Below are 19,276 nucleotides of genomic sequence, written 5' to 3'. Positions count from 1 at the left end.
AATAACTCCTTATTACCCCGATTTGCCAACGCACCAGGGCAAATCGGGAAGAGCCGGGTACTGTCCCAGAATAGTCGCATCTAATGTATGCGGCCATTCTGGGCGGCTGCTGACTGATATTGTTAGGCTGGGGGGCTCCCCATAACGTGGAGCTCCCCATCCTGAGAATACCAGCCTTCAGCCGTATGGCTTTATCTGGCTGGTATTAAATTTGGGGGGAACCGCACGCCGTTTTTTTTAATTATTTATTTCTTTACTCCATAGTGACACGCCCACCGGCTGCTGTGATTGGATGTAGTGAGACACCTGTCACTCAGCGTGGGGGTGTGTCTCACTGCAACCAATCATAGGCGCCGGTGGGCGGGGAAAGCAGGGAATACGAGATTGTTTAATGAGCGGCCAGCTTTTTCAAATTAGAAAAAGCCGCCGGAGCAGTGTGAACGCCGTGCAGCGCCGGTGATCGGGGATCGGTGAGTATGAGAGAGGGGGGACACTTCAGTCACTCGGGGGATTAGCGGTCACCGGTAAATCCTTCACAGGTGACCGCTAATCAGTACACGGCACACAGACAGAGCCGCGGCATGACAATGAAGTCGGGTGAAGTTCACCCGAGTTCATTCTCATCGCGCTACTCTGTCTGCTGTCTGCCGACAGTTTTCACGGATGTGTGTTTTAGGTCTGACAACGTCCCCAATGACTAGCTAGGTCGTTCTGCAGGTCCGGATCGCTGTTGCGTCGTTGGCCAGGTCTGCCTGTTTGACAGCTCACCAGAGACTTTGTAGCGATCCCGGCCAGGTTGGGATCGCTGGTGGGATTGCTAGAAAGTCTCAGTGTGTAAAGGGGCCTTTAGAGTTGCTTTTTGGACAGAATGAAGTCTGTAAAAATGTTGGGATTATGTGTCTGTTTCCAGTGTTCCCTCACCACTCGGCAAATCTTAGCTATTTAAGCTGCAGGTCTTTGACTTGCTGGTTTATGTAGAGCAATGTGAAGGGAGATAACACAGTACTGCCTATTTTTTCAGGATTCTGATTATTTCGCAGATTAGGTTGGCCTTTATCCTTACCAGGGTCTTAACCAATGATTCCGGAGGTGCCTGAAATGTAGATCCGATCCTTAACACAAGAGTGCTCCATTCTTCTGTTTCTTGCCCTGTAGATGTCTATACACATTCATTTGAATGATTTATACTATAAAATGGTGTCCATTTCATTCTATTTCAAAACTACCATCACATTCCTTTTATTGAGCTTTTCAATTATAGATGGTATATTGTTTAATTGAAGAATCATGCTGTTTTGTTCAGCAGTCGATATAAAACTTCATACACTCCTATCTCTAGTCTTATTACCGTTCACTACTGTCTTCTGGATTTCACAACATCCTCGTTTTGTGGTGACTGTGACATACCTGACAATCCTAATCATGCCAAGAATATTACAAGTCTTCTGTTGTGTCTAATCACGTGGACATATTTTAAGTGGTATCACACAGATCTTTGGAGGGGAAAACTGCAGTTTTCCAGTTAGTTTTTTGAGACGAAGCTAAGTGTTAAAGTGCTTTCACACATCCGGCTTTTGCCGTCAGGCACAATCCGGCGAATACCGGATAAAACGGATCCGGCGCCGGATGCGTTTTGTATCCTCATTGAAGTGTATTAGCGAAATTCCTAGTTTAGTGAAGGCAGGTGTCTGAGACACCCCCTCATCACTAAACTGTAAGTAAAAGTAAATAAACACAAACACACCAAAAATCCTTTATTTGAAATAAAAGACAAAAAAGACCCTCTTTCCCACTTTATTAACCCCACCAATAACCGCCCTCCAGGTCCGACGTAATCCACATGAGGTCCCACGACGCCTACACTTGACACTCTCAGCGAGTGCCACAGACCATGACTGCTCACTGTGAGGGTCAGGCGGCAAGTGAAGTGAGCCGCGCGGGATCAGCAGTGACTTCACTCGTGCTTTGCAGTGACAGGTGGAGGACTCCAGCTGTCAATTCACATCAGCTGACTGAAGTCACCGCTGATCTTATACTCCCCTTCTCCAGTGAGGCTGCCTCCAGACGCTGGTCTCCTGCTTCCAGGCCGGCTTATGCATATGCAGTTATGCACTGCACAGCCGACCCGTAAGTAGCAGAGCGCCGGAGACAGACGCATGGGATAGAGCATCGCGGGAGACTTCAGCACCATACCCAGCTCAGTAGACCGTATCACACAGGAGAGGATTAGATACATAGCTCAGCAGACAGTATCACACAGGACAGGATTAGATACACAGCTTAGCAGACTGTATCACGCAGCAATGTTCTGCATGCATGCATGCCATGTTACACACACACACACACCTGCTCTGCATGCACGCACAGGGGGAGTTGCGGCGGCGCTGTGGGGAGGTGTCATTGTAGACGGTAGCAGCGGCAGCTCGGGGGTTTGGGGGAGAGTGGGGGGTGTCATCATTGGAGACGGTAGTAGCAGCGGCGGAGGGAGGGACGCCAATACTCACACAGGCTGACAGGTGACAGGCCGGGGGAAGAGCGGGTGGGGTGTCATTGGAGATTAGGTCTGGTGACAGATTGCATTTAAACATGTTCCTGCCACATCCACTTCTATCATTGGCTTCCATCCTTACATTGCATATTCTATGTAGCAGTGCCCAGTGAGTAAAGCTTGCACTGTTCATTGGATCATTTCCAACCAGACCCACCTTTTGTGTCTAGGGCACCTCTAGGAGCTTGGCCCTTCCTGAAGTGCCTACAGGACACTTGCTTATGTGGTTGTAGTGTTTTCGCCTTTTAGCTGATACAAATGAACTTCAGGGGAAGCTGGAATATATGGCTGTTGGCATACTTAGAAACCTATTATTTTTTTTCTGGACACACTAAAGTCATATTTTTTTTTTTCATTAGCTAATTGTAAAACCATAATAAAATCATAAATAGTAGGTGATTTAAGTTGACATCAGACAAAAAAAAATACAAAGCCGGCACATCTGTGAGTAGATTAAAAATTGATATATAATGAAGTAACACCCATTAACGTTTTAATGGATGAATTAATAAAGAAGAATTAAATCTAGTAACGCATGTGCTGGCTTTATTTTTGTCTGATGGTTGCTGCTGGCTAGCAGAAGCGGCATCCATATATATATTGGCATTGGAGCCACAAAATGTGAGACCAGTCCCAATTATGCAATATTGACCAATTTATGTGATCTTTGAAATGATCATTCTAATACCTCAGTGGACTATTTTTTGCAGAATGTCAAGGAATTTACAGATTGTTGGCCAGTAGCTATTTGATAGCTAACGTAGAGCTATCACAGTGCCCTTGCTCAATAAGGCTGTGCCTAAAACATCTTTTTGAGGAAAAATCTGAATGAAGCTCCATAAAATAAACAATGCACAGCAATGTCAAAAATGACATTCCTGTGTACATGCTCTGTCCTATGTGATTTTCTTTGGGGGTTCAGAAACCCTCAAACGGTAAAAAGAAGTGATCTGCTCATTTTTCAGATTTTCCAGCTCTGCTACATCTGAAACTACAGCGCACGGCTTAAGGCTATGTCTGCACTAGGCCGTTTTTACCTGCGGATTTACCCGCGGTTTTGCTGCGGAAATTTCTTGAGAAATGTTTGTAATCTTTCTGCAGACATTTCCCAGCAAAACCTATGGGAAAAAAAATAGCTGTGCGCACGCTGCGTTTTTTTTCTCAAGAAAATTCTTTGTGAAGATTTTCTTGAGAAAATGTGCATGTCACTTCTTTTCCGCAGGTACCTGCGGAATACCCCCGGTATTTCACTCCATTCACTGTAATGTAATCGCGAAATACCGGGGGTATACCGCAGGCAGCAAATGATGTGCGGTATACCCCCGGTATAGCCGTGATTTACCTGCGGTAATGTTCATCGCTGCCTGCGGTTTTGCAGGAAGTGATGTCATTATGACAGAAGAGGAAGCGGAGCAGAGTAAACACACACACGTCACACTCCCTGGACGCCGCACAGAAGCACTTCCGTGTGACGTCCGGCGGGTGCCCGTGCAGTCTGTGTCCCGCCCCAGCCCCGCCGCTGCCTGCCCTGCTGTGTGTCAGTGTCTGCCCGCAGTATCAGCAGTTTGTCACCCTGCAGCGCAGGCAGACACTGACACACAGCAGTGCGTGCAGCCGCGGGGATGCCGAGCGCTGCTGTCAGGAGGTTAGATGAGATCATTACCTGCTGTGACGATCTCCTGCCTCCTGACGTCACCGCGGTCACTGCCTTTTATGCCCATCTCGCGAGCGGCCTGAGACTGTCACTAGCGGTGACGTCACGGGCTCTCGCGATACTGCTGAGAATGCGGCGGGCATAGAAAGCAGTGACAGCGCTGATGGCAGGACTGCAGGAGATCATCACAGCAGGTAATTATTTCATCTAACATCCTAACAGCAGCGCTCGTCATCCCCTGCAGTGACCTGGGCTGACCCATTGATGTTAGCTCAGGTCAATGCATTGCTCTCCCAGCCAATGGGGAACATTCTGTTCTTCATGGACTGGGACAGGGACTATGGTATGGACCCCCCCATCCTTATTGGATTACGCCGGAACAGTATTTGATGGTTCTTGTCAATAAATTGGTGAAAGAGGGAATGTGGGGAGTGTTTTTTTTTTTTTCCTCAAATAAAACTTTTTGTAGTCCTATTTTTTATTTCTTACTGACTGGGTTGGTGATGTCGGGTATCTGATAGACGCCTGACATCACGAACCCCAGGGCTTGATGCCAGGTGACATTACACATCTGGCATCAACCCCATATATTACACCGTTTGCCACCGCACCAGGGCAACGGGATGAGTTGGGGCGAAGCGCCAGGATTGGCACGTCTAATGGATGCGCCACTTCTGGGGTGGCTGCAGCCTGCTATTTTTAGGCTGGGGAGTGTCCAATAACAGTGGACCTCCCTAGTCTGAGAATATCAGACCCCAGCTGTCCGCTTTTATTTTGGCTGGTGATCCAATTTGGGGACCCCACGTTTTTTGTTTTAAATTATTTATTTAATGTAAAATAACAGCGTGGGGTGCCCTCTGTTTTGGATTACCAGCCAAGGTGAAGCTGCCAGCTGTGGTTTGCAGGCTGCAGCCATCTGCTTTACCCTAGCTGGCTATAAAAATAGGGGAAACCCCACGTCATTTTTTTTAATTACTTATTTTTTGGCTAAATACAAGGCTAGGCACCCTTTAGTGCCACATGAAAGTCACTAAAGGGTGCCAGCTTAGAATATGCAGGGGGGTGGGACATTATATAGGTCTTTCTCATCTATCTATTCATCTTTCCCTCTATCCATTATCTGTCTATCTATTATCTATATTATTTATTTCTGTTCAGCATAAAAAAAACGCAGGGACCAACCTGCGGTAAAAAACTGCGGCAAAATCGCGGCAAAAATGCATGCGTTTTTCCTGCGGATTTGGTGCGTTTTTTTTACCGCAGGTACGGTAATCTTCAACTCCCAGAAGTTTCTCAAGAAATTTTCTTGAGAAAAATCATTTTTCTAGTGCGCACATAGCCTAAGAATATGACCCTCCGCTGTAACCACAGGCAGAGGATGAAGCACAGCGATCAGCAGGGGTTGAATTAGGGCAAATATGCAATAAAGTAATCGAGTCTGTAATCAAAATAGTCACAGTACACATATGGATGTGTAATTTGCATAAATCCAGATTTCTTTGTCGCTCCATTGGGAGACCCAGACAATTGGGTGTATAGCTTCTGCCTCCGGAGGCCACACAAAGTATTACACTTTAAAAAGTGTAACCCCTCCCCTCTGCCTATACACCCTCCCGTGCATCACGGGCTCCTCAGTTTTATGCTTTGTGTGGAAGGAGGCACACATCCACTCATGCATTCTCATTTTAGTTATATCGGTTGGAAGAAAAGTGGGCCCCCACGGGGCCCCCGGCATGTTCCCTTCTCACCCCACTTCGTCGGCGGTGCTGTTAAGGTTGAGGTACCCATTGCGGGTACAAAGGCCGGAGCCTCATGCCGTCTCCTTCACCATCCCTTAGCGGCTCTGGGAGAAGTGGGATCCTGAGCGGTCATCCATTCACTGGGACCGTGCTCCCTCCGCAGCCCCTGTGGGAATCTGTCGGACAGGAGTTTATTTATCCTCAGGGACCGGGCCCTGCATCACTAAGGTACTCTGTGTCCCCATGGGGGATGTGCATGGAGCGCCTTCATCCCGGACGCTGCAGCAGCTGCTTATTTGTGACGGCCGGCGGACTTCCGCGCCGACCGCGCCTGTTTGTCGGCCGCGGTCTTAAATTTAGTCCCCGGCTTCAATTGCGGCCTAGTAGCAAAACTCCCGCCCCCGGGCCTGTCTATCAGGGGTAAGGGCGGGACTGCCGACCTGACGTCGGATGTGAGGGCCGGAGCACCCTGTATGTTTCCTCCCCCCTCACTGATCACTGTGGGGACTCCAGATTCCCGCACTTTTCTAGCGCCGCCCACGGCTCCACTCCTCCCCTGAGAGCTCCGGCAGCTATTTTTTTTGGCATTCTGCCTGTGGAGGATTTCCAGGAAAGAGCTCTGCAATGCTGGGAGATCTAAGGCAGGGAATCTGGAGGACACACGCTCCGCTTTTTAGCGGTCGGTAAGCCACACCGGTCACCCGGTGCTGGTCCCCTTAGGGTGCCGGAATAGATACTATATATATATTTCTGTTCGGTCTGGCTGTATACCCTTTCCCATATACCCTCAGTGATCACTCTCCTAGGAGACAACAGCATGTCGTCCACAAGGAGCAAGGGTGCCAAGGCACAGGGTTATTTTGCGACCTGTACCTCTTGTGCGGCTAAATTACCTGCGGGTTCCACCTACCCTCACTGTGAGCAATGCTCAACCCCTGTTTTGCTTGCTCAGCCGGAGCCTCGGTCACTAGTGGGCCCCTCGGCTCAGGTAGAACCCCTTGCTCCCCCTGTCCAGGCGGCAGGGACAGAGTTTACAGTTTTTGCTGAAAAACTCTGAGTCACTCTCACAATCCATGGCTCAGTCTATGGACAAATGGTCTGCCAAGCTGCTTGAAGCTTTGCAGTCCAGACCGGTCCTTACACAGGCCCCGGGCCCTGTTGGATCTTCGCCTCCAGGCCCCTCTCTGTCCGCGCCGCAGCACGTTCCCAGGGGGGGCCCTAGGTCTCACGTGGAGGACTCCTGGTGAAACCAGATAGAGCTCCTGGTGAAATCCATCTATGAAGCCACGGGCGCGTCTTTTGCCCCGGCTTTTGCAGCCGTGTGGGCACTCCAAGCTATCTCAGCTTGTCTGACTGAGATTAATGCGGTCACACGTAATTCTGCTCCGCAGGTTGCGTCTTTGACTTCTCAGGCGTCAGCTTTTTCTTCCTACGCCATGAACGCAGTTCTAGACTCTGCTAGCCGTACAGCGGTGGCATCCGCTAACTCTGTGGCAGTCCGCAGGGCCATGTGGCTGCGCGAATGGAAGGCAGACTCGGCTTCCAAGAGGTTCTTAACCGGTTTGCCGTTTTCTGGCGACCGCTTGTTTGGCGAACGATTGGATGAGATTATTAAGGAATCCAAGGGAAAGGACTCCTCCTTACCCCAGTCCAAACCGAAGAGACCTCAGCAACGGAAAATACAATCGAGGTTTCGGTCCTTTCGTCCCTCCGCCAAGCCCCAATCCTCTTCGTCCAGCAGGCCGGAGAAAGGCCAGAGGAACTCCTATGCGTGGCGGTCCAAGTCACGCCCCCAAAAGGCCGCAGGAGGCACTGCTTCCAAGGCGGCCTCCTCATGACTCTCGGCATTCCCGAACCGCATCCTTGGTCGGTGGCAGGCTCTCCCGCTTTTGCGACGCCTGGTGGCCACATGTTCAAGACCGATGGGTGAGAGACATTCTGTCTCACGGTTACAGGATAGAGTTCAGCTCTCGTCCCCGACTCGTTTCTTCAGAACCTCTCCGCCCCCCGAGCGAGCCGATGCACTTTTTCAGGCGGTGAACGCTCTGAAGACAGGAGTTGTGATCCCTGTTACCCCCCAGGAACATGGTCACGGCTTTTACTCCAACTTGTTCGTGGTGCCAAAGAAGGACGGCTCGTTCCGTCCCGTTCTGGACCTCAAACTGCTCAACAGACATGTGAGCACCAGACGGTTTCGGATGGAATCTCTCCGCTCGGTCATCGCTTCGATGTCACAAGGAGACTTCCTAGCATCGATCGACATCAAGGATGCTTATCTCCATGTGCCGATCGCACCCGAACATCAACGCTTTTTGCGTTTCGCCATCGGGGACGAACACCTTCAGTTCGTGGCATTGCCTTTCGGCCTGGCGACAGCCCCACGGGTGTTCACCAAGGTCATGGCATCTGTTGTGGCGGTCCTACACTCTCAGGGCCACTCGGTGATTCCCTACTTAGACGATCTTCTGGTCAGGGCACCCTCTCAGATGGCGTGTCAAAACAGCCTTTCCGTCGCTCTGGCGACTCTCCAGCAGTTCGGGTGGATCATCAACTTCCCAAAATCCAAGTTGACACCGACCCAATCACTGACGTACCTTGGGATGGAGTTTCATACTCAGTCAGCAGTAGTCATGCTACCACTGGACAAACAGCTTTCGCTGCAGGCAGGGGTGCAATCTCTTCTTCGGGGTCAGTCACACCCCTTGAGGCGCCTCATGCACTTCCTGGGGAAGATGGTGGCAGCGATGGAGGCAGTGCCCTTCGCGCAATTCCATCTGCGGCCACTCCAGTGGGACATCCTCCGCAAATGGAACAGGAGGTCGACTTCCCTCGACAGGAACGTCTCTCTTTCCCTTGCAACCAAGACGTCACTTCAGTGGTGGCTCCTTCCCAACTCTCTGTCGCAGGGAAAATCCTTCCTACCCCCCACCTGGGCTGTGGTCACCACGGACGCGAGCCTGTCAGGGTGGGGGGCGGTTTTTCTCCACCACAGGGCTCAGGGAACCTGGACTCCGATAGAGTCATCCCTTCAGATCAATATTCTGGAGATAAGGGCAGTGTATCTAGCCCTATTGGCCTTTCATCGGTGGCTGGAGGGCAGGCAGATCCGGATCCAGTCGGACAACGCCACTGCCGTCGCATACATCAACCACCAAGGCGGCACTCGCAGTCGTCAAGCCTTCCAGGAAGTCCGACGGATTCTGCAGTGGGTGGAAGCCACAGCTTCCACCATCTCCGCAGTTCACATCCCGGGCGTAGAAAACTGGGAAGCAGATTTTCTCAGTCGACAGGGCATGGACGCGGGGGAATGGTCTCTTCACCCAGACGTGTTTCGAGAGTTCTGTCGCCGCTGGGGAACGCCGGACGTCGATCTCATGGCGTCACGGCACAACAACAAAGTCCCGGCATTCATGGCCCGGTCTCAAGATCACAGAGCTCTGGCGGCGGACGCATTAGTTCAGGATTGGTCGCAGTTTCGACTGCCCTATGTATTTCCTCCTCTGGCGATGCTGCCCAGAGTGCTGCGCAAAATCAGGTCCGACTGTCGTCGCGCCATTCTCGTCGCCCCAGATTGGCCGAGGCGGTCGTGGTACCCGGATCTGTGGCATCTCACGGTGGGTCAACCGTGGGCGCTCCCAGACCGCCCAGACTTGCTGTCACAAGGGCCGTTTTTCCATCTGAATTCTGCGGCCCTCAACCTGACTGTGTGGCCATTGAGTCCTGGCTCCTAGCGTCCTCAGGGTTATCTCAAGATGTCATTGCCACTATGAGACAGGCCAGGAAACCAACGTCCGCCAAGATCTATCACAGGTCTTGGAGGATCTTCTTATCCTGGTGCTCTGGTAATGGTTTTACTCCCTGGCCCTTTGCCTTACCCACTTTTCTTTCATTCCTTCAATCCGGAATGGACAAGGGTTTGTCTCTCGGCTCTCTCAAGGGACAAGTATCGGCGCTATCCGTATTTTTTCAAAAGCGTCTAGCCAGGCTTCCGCAGGTCCGCACGTTCCTGCAGGGAGTTTGTCACATAGTCCCACCTTACAAGCGTCCGCTGGAACCCTGGGACCTTAACAGGGTGCTAACGGCTCTTCAGAAACCACCTTTCGAGCCGCTGCGGGATGTCTCTTTATCACGTCTTTTGCAGAAGGTGGCATTTCTAGTGGCAGTTACATCGCTCCGTAGAGTGTCGGAGCTGGCAGCGCTGTCATGCAAAGCCCCCTTTCTGGTGTTTCACCAGGATAAGGTGGTTCTGCGTCCTGTTCCAGAATTTCTCCCTAAGGTGGTATCTCCTTTTCATCTCAATCAGGATATCTCCTTACCTTCATTTTGCCCTAATCCAATTCACCAATGCGAAAAGGATTTGCACTCATTAGATCTGGTGAGAGCACTCCGGCTCTACGTGTCTCGCACGGCGCCCCTGCGCCGGTAAGATGCCCTCTTTGTCCTTGTCGCTGGCCAGCGTAAGAGTTCGCAGGCTTCCAAGTCAACCTTGGCTCGGTGGATCAAGGAACCGATTCTTGAAGCCTACCGTTCTTCTGGGCTTCCGCTTCCTTTGGGGCTGAAAGCCCATTCTACCAGAGCCGTGGGTGCGTCCTGGGCATTGCGGCACCGGGCTACGGCTCAGCAGGTGTGTCAGGCAGCTACCTGGTCTAGTCTGCACACTTTCACGAAACACTATCAGGTGCATACCTATGCTTCGGCAGACGCCAGTCTAGGTAGGCGAGTCCTTCAGGCGGCAGTTGCCCACCTGTAAGAGGGGGTCGTTTTCGGCTCTTTTTATCGAGGTATTCTTTTACCCACCCAGGGACTGCTTTTGGACGTCCCAATTGTCTGGGTCTCCCAATGGAGCGACAAAGAAGGGAATTTTGTTTACTTACCGTAAATTCCTTTTCTTCTAGCTCCTATTGGGAGACCCAGCACCCGCCCCTGTTCCCTTCGGGCTGTTTGTTCTTTTGTGTTCACATGTTGTTCATGTTGAATTGTTCTTTTGGTTCATGGTTTTCAGTTCTCCGAACATCCTTCGGATTAAATTTACCTTAGACCAATTTATAAGTTTCCTCCTTCCTGCTTTTGCACCAAAACTGAGGAGCCCGTGATGCACGGGAGGGTGTATAGACAGAGGGGAGGGGTTACACTTTTTAAAGTGTAATACTTTGTGTGGCCTCCGGAGGCAGAAGCTATACACCCAATTGTCTGGGTCTCCCAATAGGAGCTAGAAGAAAAGGATTTTACGGTAAGTAAACAAAATTCCCTTCTTTTTTGAGAATATCAAGGTTTCATTTAAATATATATTTTAATATATACAATGTATAATCTCGTGGTATAGTATGTAAAATGTGTGTGCCAATGTATTCATCTCAACCTGCTGCAATGGTGCCAGGTACCGACACGCCTTTTGTCAGGTGCTATGGTGTTAGGAGGCAATCTTTATATACAAATGGACCAATGAAAATAAAGTAATTTCAGACTAGGCACGGCGCATGAGACCAACAACGACCAAGTAAGAGAGCCTCACGGGGCGCGTTATCCAGGAAGCTTGGAAAGATGTCGTGAGCGAAGCTCCACTCATGTGTCATGTCACGTGATCCAGAGCCGATCATGTGATCTGGCCCAGGCATCGATAGAGATGCAAGATTAGCCCAGCTGACAAGGTGGGTGCATGCGCCCAGTCTGAAAAAGTAGATATGAGGTAAAGGGTCCTCAAAATACGATGGGCAAAATACATTTTATATATAGATATGTACACTACAGTTCAAAAGTTTAGGGTCACTTAAATATTTCCTTATTTTTGTAAGGAAAGCACATTTCTTTCAATGAAGCTAACATTACATTAAACAGAAATACACTCTATATTGTTAATTTGGTAAATGACTATTCTAGCTGCAAACGTCTGGTTTTGAATGCAATGTATACATACAGTCATGGCCAAAAGTTTTGAGAATGACACCAAAATTATCTTTTCACATGATCTGTTACCCTCTGGTTTTTAATTGTGTTTGTCTGATGTTTACATCACATACAGAAATGTAATTGCAATCATATTATGAGTACCAAAAGGTTATATTGACAGTAAGAATGATTTAATGCAGCAAGTCATTATTTGCAGTGTTGACCCTTCTTCAGGACCTCTGCAATTCTCCCTGGCATGCTCGCAATCAACTTCTGGACCAAATCCTGACTGATAGCTGTCCATTCTTGTATAAGCAATGCTTGCATTTTGCCAGAATTTGTTGGTTTTTGTTTGTCCACCCGTCTCTTGATGATTGCCAACAAGTTCTCAATGGGATTAAGATCTGGGGAGTTTCCTGGCCATGGACCCAAAATCTCTATGTTTTGTTCCATGAGCCATTTAGTGATCACCTTTGCTTTATGGCAAGGTGCTCCATCATGCTGGAAAAGGCATTGTTGGGCGCCAAACTGCTCTTGGACAGTTGGGAGAAGTTGCTCTTGGAGGACATTCTGCTACCATTCTTTATTCATGGCTGTGTTTTTAGGCAAGACTGTGAGTGAGCCGATTCCCTTGGCTGAGAAGCAACCCCACACATGAATCGTTTCAGGATGCTTAACAGTTGGCATGAGACAAGACTGGTAGTAGCGCTCACCTCTCCTCCTAATAAGCTATTTTCCAGATGTTCCAAACAATCGAGAAGGGGATTCATCTGAGAAAATGACTTTACCCCAGTCCTCAGCAGTCCACTCCCTGTACCTTTTGCAGAATATCAGTCGGTCCCTGATGTTTTTTCTGGAGAGAAGTGGCTTCTTTGCTGCCCTCCTTGAAACCAGGCCTTGCTCAAAGAGTCTCCGCCTCACAGTCCGTGCAGAAGCACTCACACCAGCCTGCTGCCATTGCCGAGCTAGCTCAGCACTGCTGGTAGTCCGATCCCGCAGCTGAAACAGTTTTAAGATACGGTCCTGGCGTTTGCTGGTCCTTCTTGGGCGCCCTGGAGCCTTTTTGGCAACAATGGAAGCTCTCTCCTTGAAGTTCTTGATGATGCGATAGATTGTTGACTGAGGTGCAATCTTTGTAGCTGCGATACTCTTCCCTGTTAGGCCATTTTTGTGCAGAGCAATGATGGCTGCACGTGTTTCTTTAGAGATAACCATGGTTAACTGAAGAGAAACAATGATACCAAGCACCAGCCTCCTTTTAAAGTGTCCAGTGGTGTCATTCTTAATCATGACTGATCGCCAGCCCTGTCCTCATCAACACCCACACCTGTGTTAATGGAACAATCACTAAAACAATGTTAGCTGCTCCTTTTAAGGCAGGAATGCAATGCTGTTGAAATGTGTTTTGGGGGTTAAAGTTCATTTTCTTAGCCAATATTGACTTTGCAAGTAATTGCTGTTAAGCTGATCACTCTTTATGACATTCTGGAGTATATGCAAATTGCCATTAGAAAAACTTAAGCAGTAGACTTTGTAAAAATTAATATTTGTAGCATTCTCAAAACTTTTGGCCATGACTGTAAGTGTATAAAGGCCCATTTCCAACAACCATCACTCCAGTGTTCTAATGGTACATTGTGTTTGCTGTGTTAGAAAGCTAATGAATGTTTAGAAATCCCTTGAAAACCCTTGTGCAAGTATGTTAGCACAGCTGAAAACAGTTTTGCTGATTAGAGAAGCTATAAAACTGACCTTCCTGGGAACTAGTTGAGAATCTGGAGCATTATATTTGTTGGTTCCATTCAACTCTCAAAATGGCCAGAAAAAGAGAATTTTCATGTGAAACTCGACAGTCTATTGTTATTCTTGGAAATTAAGGATATTCCATGCGAGAAATTGCCAAGAAACTGAAAATTTCCTACAACGGTGTCTACTACTCCCTTCAGATGAGAGCACAAACAGGTTCTAACCAGAGTAGAAAGAGAAGTGTGAGATACCGCTTCACAACTGAACAACAAAGACAAGTACATTAGAGTCTCTAGTTTGAGAAATCGACACCTCACAAGTCCTCAACTGGCAGCCTCTTTAAGTAGTACCCGCAAAACACCAGTGTTAACGTCTACAGTGAAGAGGTGACTCCGGGATGCTGGCCTTCAGCGCAGAGTGGCAAAGAAAAAGCCATATCTGAGACTGGCTAATAAAAGGAAAAGATTAATATGGGCAAAAGAACACAGACATTGGACAGAGGAAGATTCACTCCATTTTGCAACACCATGCCATACCCTGTGGACAGCACTTGATTGGAGCCAATTTCATCCTACAACAGGACAATGACCCAAAGCACACCTCCAAATCATGCATTAACTATTTAGGGAAGAAGCAGGTAGCTGGTATTCTATCTGTAATGGAGTGGTCAGCCCAGTCACCAGATATCAACCCTATTGAGCTGTTGTGGGGGGCAGCTTGACAGTATGGTACGCAAAAAGTGCCCATCAAACCAATCCAACTTGTAGGATGGCTTCTGGAAGCATGGGGCGAAATATCTCCAGATTACCTCATCAAATTAACAGCTAAAATGCCAAAGGTCTGCAAAGCTGGAATTGCTGCAAAGGAGCATTCTTTGACGAAAGCAAAGTTTGCAGGAGAAAATTATTATTTCAAGTAAAAATCATTATTTCTAATCTAGTCAATGTCTGGACGATATTTTCTATTCATGTTGCAACTCATTTGATAAATAAAAGTATGATTTTTTTTCATGGAAAAGACAAAATTGTCTGGGTGACCCCAAACTTTTGAATTGTAGTGTATGTATGTGTTTTTCACCATCTGATTTGAAATCAGAATAAACATTTGCCATTTTAGGTCAATTAGGATCCAAAATTATTTATATTTCACAAATTACTGAGTAATAATGTTTTAAGGCATTTTTATTACTTTCTGCAAAGTCTAAATTTTACATACACTAAGCCTTTCACCAATATGGGACAGCCCATATGATGATGTCATATCTTTGGAAGCTTTTAATAGGTTTATTGGCAACATCTGAGTTAATTAGAGACACACCTGTGGATGTATTTTAATGCACACCTGAAACACACGGGAAAGGTTTATTTTGATTTCATGTCAGATAGTGATAAAAATATGCATATGTGTATTTTTAGCTAGTGTATGTAAACTTATGATTTCAACTGTGTATATATATGTGTCTATACAAATTCTATATATATATAGAGAGAGAGAGAGAGAGAGAGAGACATGGACATGGAGAACAGAATACTATTGTATACAAATGCAGTACATGTAGATGTTACTGAGGAAACAACAATAGGTAAGTATTTTTATTCAGTTCTATATAGAAAGCAGATAACTGTAGAGGGAGGTGTATTGATTCACTAATGTTCATTGTGCTCACAGTGAGTGCAACAGAAAATAAGTAGTAAAGAAATATAAAAAATGAAATGATAAAAAAATAACAGTGATAGAAAAAAGTGCTGCATAAAAATAATGAATGAAATCTCATATAATATGGGGTGTAAGTGTTACTTACTAGTGGAGTAAATATACGTGTTGGCAAGTACATGTGTATGTGTTGACTAGAGATGAGTGAAGCTGTGGAAGGTCTGTTTGGTGGGTGCAGCTGAACCGAGCCTCCACGGGTTCGGACTTGACCCGAACCCCAATGGAAATCATTGCAGTTTGGGTCTCCACCCACATACAGCCAGCTATAGGCAGAACATTTCCAGGGGAGGGTGATAAGGTGAGCGCTCATCTCTAGTGATGACATACTGCCATAAAGCAGAGGTGTAATCATTCAGGTGCCCATGTACGATAAAGTTCAAATAGTAATTAATCAATAGTGTAATAAAATATGGTATTATAAAGAGCAAATAATCAACTGTGTCATAGACCATAATTATGTACAACACATTACCGTATTTTTTGGACCATAAGATGCACTTTTTTTCCCCTAAATGTTGGGGGAAAGTTGGGGGTGCGTCTTATGGTCTGACTGTGGCTGCGGGGAATGAGTTGCTGCGGTAGAGCGGGTCATCGGGGGCACGAGCAGGCTGTATCAGCCTGCTGTGACCACGTGTGCCCGCTCATTACATATGCACGCCCATCCTCCTGCCCATTTCTCAGCGCAGAAGCCGGCGCTGACAGGTGGGCGGGAGGACGCGCGGGGATGCGCGCATAGTAAAGAGCCGGTCCACATGATCACCCCTGGCAATTACAGCCTGGAGTGATCATGTGCGGCTGTATTCACTGCCCCCGCGCATTATCAGCAGCGCGGGGTGCAGTGAATCAGTACACTCACCCGTCCCCGTGTGTGGAGCCGTTCCCCCGCATATATATGAACAGGATGGGAGTATATGAGCAGGATGGATGGGGGGGGTATATGAACAGGGGGGGGGGTATATGAACAGGATGGGGGTATATGAACAAGATTGGGTATATGAATAGGATGGGGGAATATGAGCAGGATGCAGGTATATGAGCAGGATGGGGGTTTATAGCAGGATCATATACAAGGCAGAAGGATCATTACCAGGATGGGGTACCTTAGTAGAGAATTTGGGGACATTACCCCCATAACAGTGTCAGCAGCAAATCCTCGCCCCATAACAGTGTCATGACCACAATTTTTTTGCTTAAAGTTTTATTTTCCTCCTCTAAAACCAGGGTGCGTCTTATAGTCCGAAAAATACGGTATATACATGTAAATACCTCTAAAAACCATTACTAGTGAGATTGATCGAGCGGAAACGAGATTAAGAATATGGTTAGAATAAGAGATATAAATACGATAAAAATAAGTACATACATGACAAACACATGCATACATAGTGCATATACACGTACATAACTATACACACCTGCATATACATGGGAGCAACAAAGAAGCCCAACCTATATACTCACATATAAAGATTAATCATTTATTCACAGAAATAAATTTTGGGATATTATTTTATTCAAGTGCCTCATTAAAGAATCTAAAAAAATATTGAAAAGCAATAAAATAAAAAATACTATTGTTGAGATGGGGTAGTCAGATGATTTTGCAGGAATGGGGCAAAACTAAGGACTTAGTTAAGCCGCATCGGTTGTACCATATCCCTTTTTCTTAATGTACATGCACACGTGTATATTTCTATGCATGTATAGGTGTATGTGCTATTCACTATATAATGCTGATCCTGTCATGCCGTTTGGCTTCAGCATGGCAAGAGGACACGCCCCAGCTACTGATTGGCTTCAGCATGGCAAGAGGACACGCCCCAGCTATTGATTGGCTTCAGCATGGCAAGAGGACACGCCCCAGCTACTGATTGGCTTCACTAGTGCACAAGAGATAAAACCCGTTCAGTCACAGGCCACGCCTCTTTACTACTGAAAAAAGCTGCTGCGGTAAAGTGAAAGCTGAGCTCTGATTGGTTGCTATGGACAACTAGACCCGTATAATCAATAATAATATGGAGTCTCAGAGCAGGATACCAGTGCGGCAGGAGAATGAGGAGCTGATGAAGCAGGTACAGCAGCTCGAGATTCGGCTGAGGTCACTGATTTCACTCCACCGACCACAAGGGTGCACACTGCTGCTCTCTGTTATCTGCCAATGCACACACACTCATACACTATATGCGTCCAATTCACTGACGTCACTGTGCCGAACACAAGGGTGCATGCTTCTGCTCGCTGTTATCTTCCACTACACACACACTCGTACACACACATATATGCAGCCAATTCACTGATGGCACTGCACTGACCTCAAGGGTGCGCTGCAGCTGCTCTCTGTTACCTGCCAATATACACACACACACACATATGCAGCCACTTCACTGACATCACTGCGCCAACCACAATGGTGCACGCTGCTACTCTCTGTTATCTGCCAATACATTCATGTATGCAGTCAATTCACTGATGTCACTGTGCCGACCACAAGGATGCGTGCTGCTGCTCACTGTTATCAGCCAATACGCACACACTTGTACACAATCATACACATACACTCATACCCACATACATACACACATATGCGTCCAATTCACTGACGTCACCTGTGCCAACCACCGCATGCTACTGCACTCTGTCATCTGCCCAAACACACACACACACGTGTATATATACACATGTGTATATATATATATATATATATATATATATATATATATATATATATATATATATATATATATATATATATATATATATATATACACACACATAATTTTTTTTTATTTACTTTTTCTTCATTCATTCATTACAAAATGCTGAGTGCGTCCTATCTGAAGCCAGGAAAGCTTATGCCCAGTGCTATATTCACTTTGTAGTTGAGTTTTTCAATCAAATGGAAGTGGAGTCAGCTCGGACCCATTTTAGTGAAGAAAAGTACAACATGAACACAGAACTGCACACGCACTGGCCATAGGGATAATGGCGGCAGTCGTGGCACAGAATTTAAATAAAGGAGGAAAGCAGCCAGGGAAGAACAGATTAAAAAAGACCCCACCCACAAAATACTGCACCGATGCTAAATCATCGACAACCGGACATAGAACGGGTTCAATTGCTAGTATAATATATATATATGTACATGTATATGCATGTACATATGTTTGTGCATGGTTTGTCATGTGTATACTTTTTTTTATTTATATGTATTAATCTAACCATATATCTGTGTAGCATACCATGACTAAGGGTGCTTGACGCACCAGAAAAGTGTTGGTGTTTTCTGTTGTTCGAAGCCGATAAGTATGCTCTTTGGAATTTTTAATATGTATGGATAAAGAAGACTTTTACGTCCGTGGAGCTGGATCTCTACTCCTTAGTGTATATGTATACAATATTGTTTTGTTTTACATGTGCATGTTCCCTAATATTTATTCTGTTTGCATAATTATTTATTTTGCTCTTGGCATATTATTTGGATCACTTACATCTTATCTGCTTTGTTGGACTGTCAGCTGGGATTATGTGACTGGCTCTGGATTACGCGACATGTCACAACTGAAGCTTCGCTCCCGTCATGTGTCCCAGTCTTCTAGATTACGCGCCCCGTGATGCACTCTGCTTGTATGTTGTTGGTCTCATGCGGCTCTCCTAGTCTGAGATTACTTTAGTTTCATTGGTCCATTTGAATATAAAGATTACTGATTACTGGTCTGACACCACACCGCCAGACGAAGGCTACATGTCGAAACACGTGTCTGGTCCTGGCGCCGTTTCAGCAGGTGGAGATGAATAAATGCTAGTGCACACCTTTTACGTACTATTCCACTCTTTATTATGTCCCCATTGATTTGCATTAAGTTCATTATTCATGATGAATACCGGATTAGTACTTTGGGTTTCGTTGCGAATAATCTGAACACTAATAGTTACTGTTCGCCCATCACTTGTCCTGACTTGTCTAGTTTAGTAAATTGTTAGTTTCTAACT

The sequence above is a fragment of the Anomaloglossus baeobatrachus genome, chromosome 4 (assembly GCF_048569485.1).
Source record: "Anomaloglossus baeobatrachus isolate aAnoBae1 chromosome 4, aAnoBae1.hap1, whole genome shotgun sequence".
In the NCBI taxonomy this organism is placed as follows: domain Eukaryota; kingdom Metazoa; phylum Chordata; class Amphibia; order Anura; family Aromobatidae; genus Anomaloglossus; species Anomaloglossus baeobatrachus.
This window is presented reverse-complemented; position numbering follows the sequence as displayed.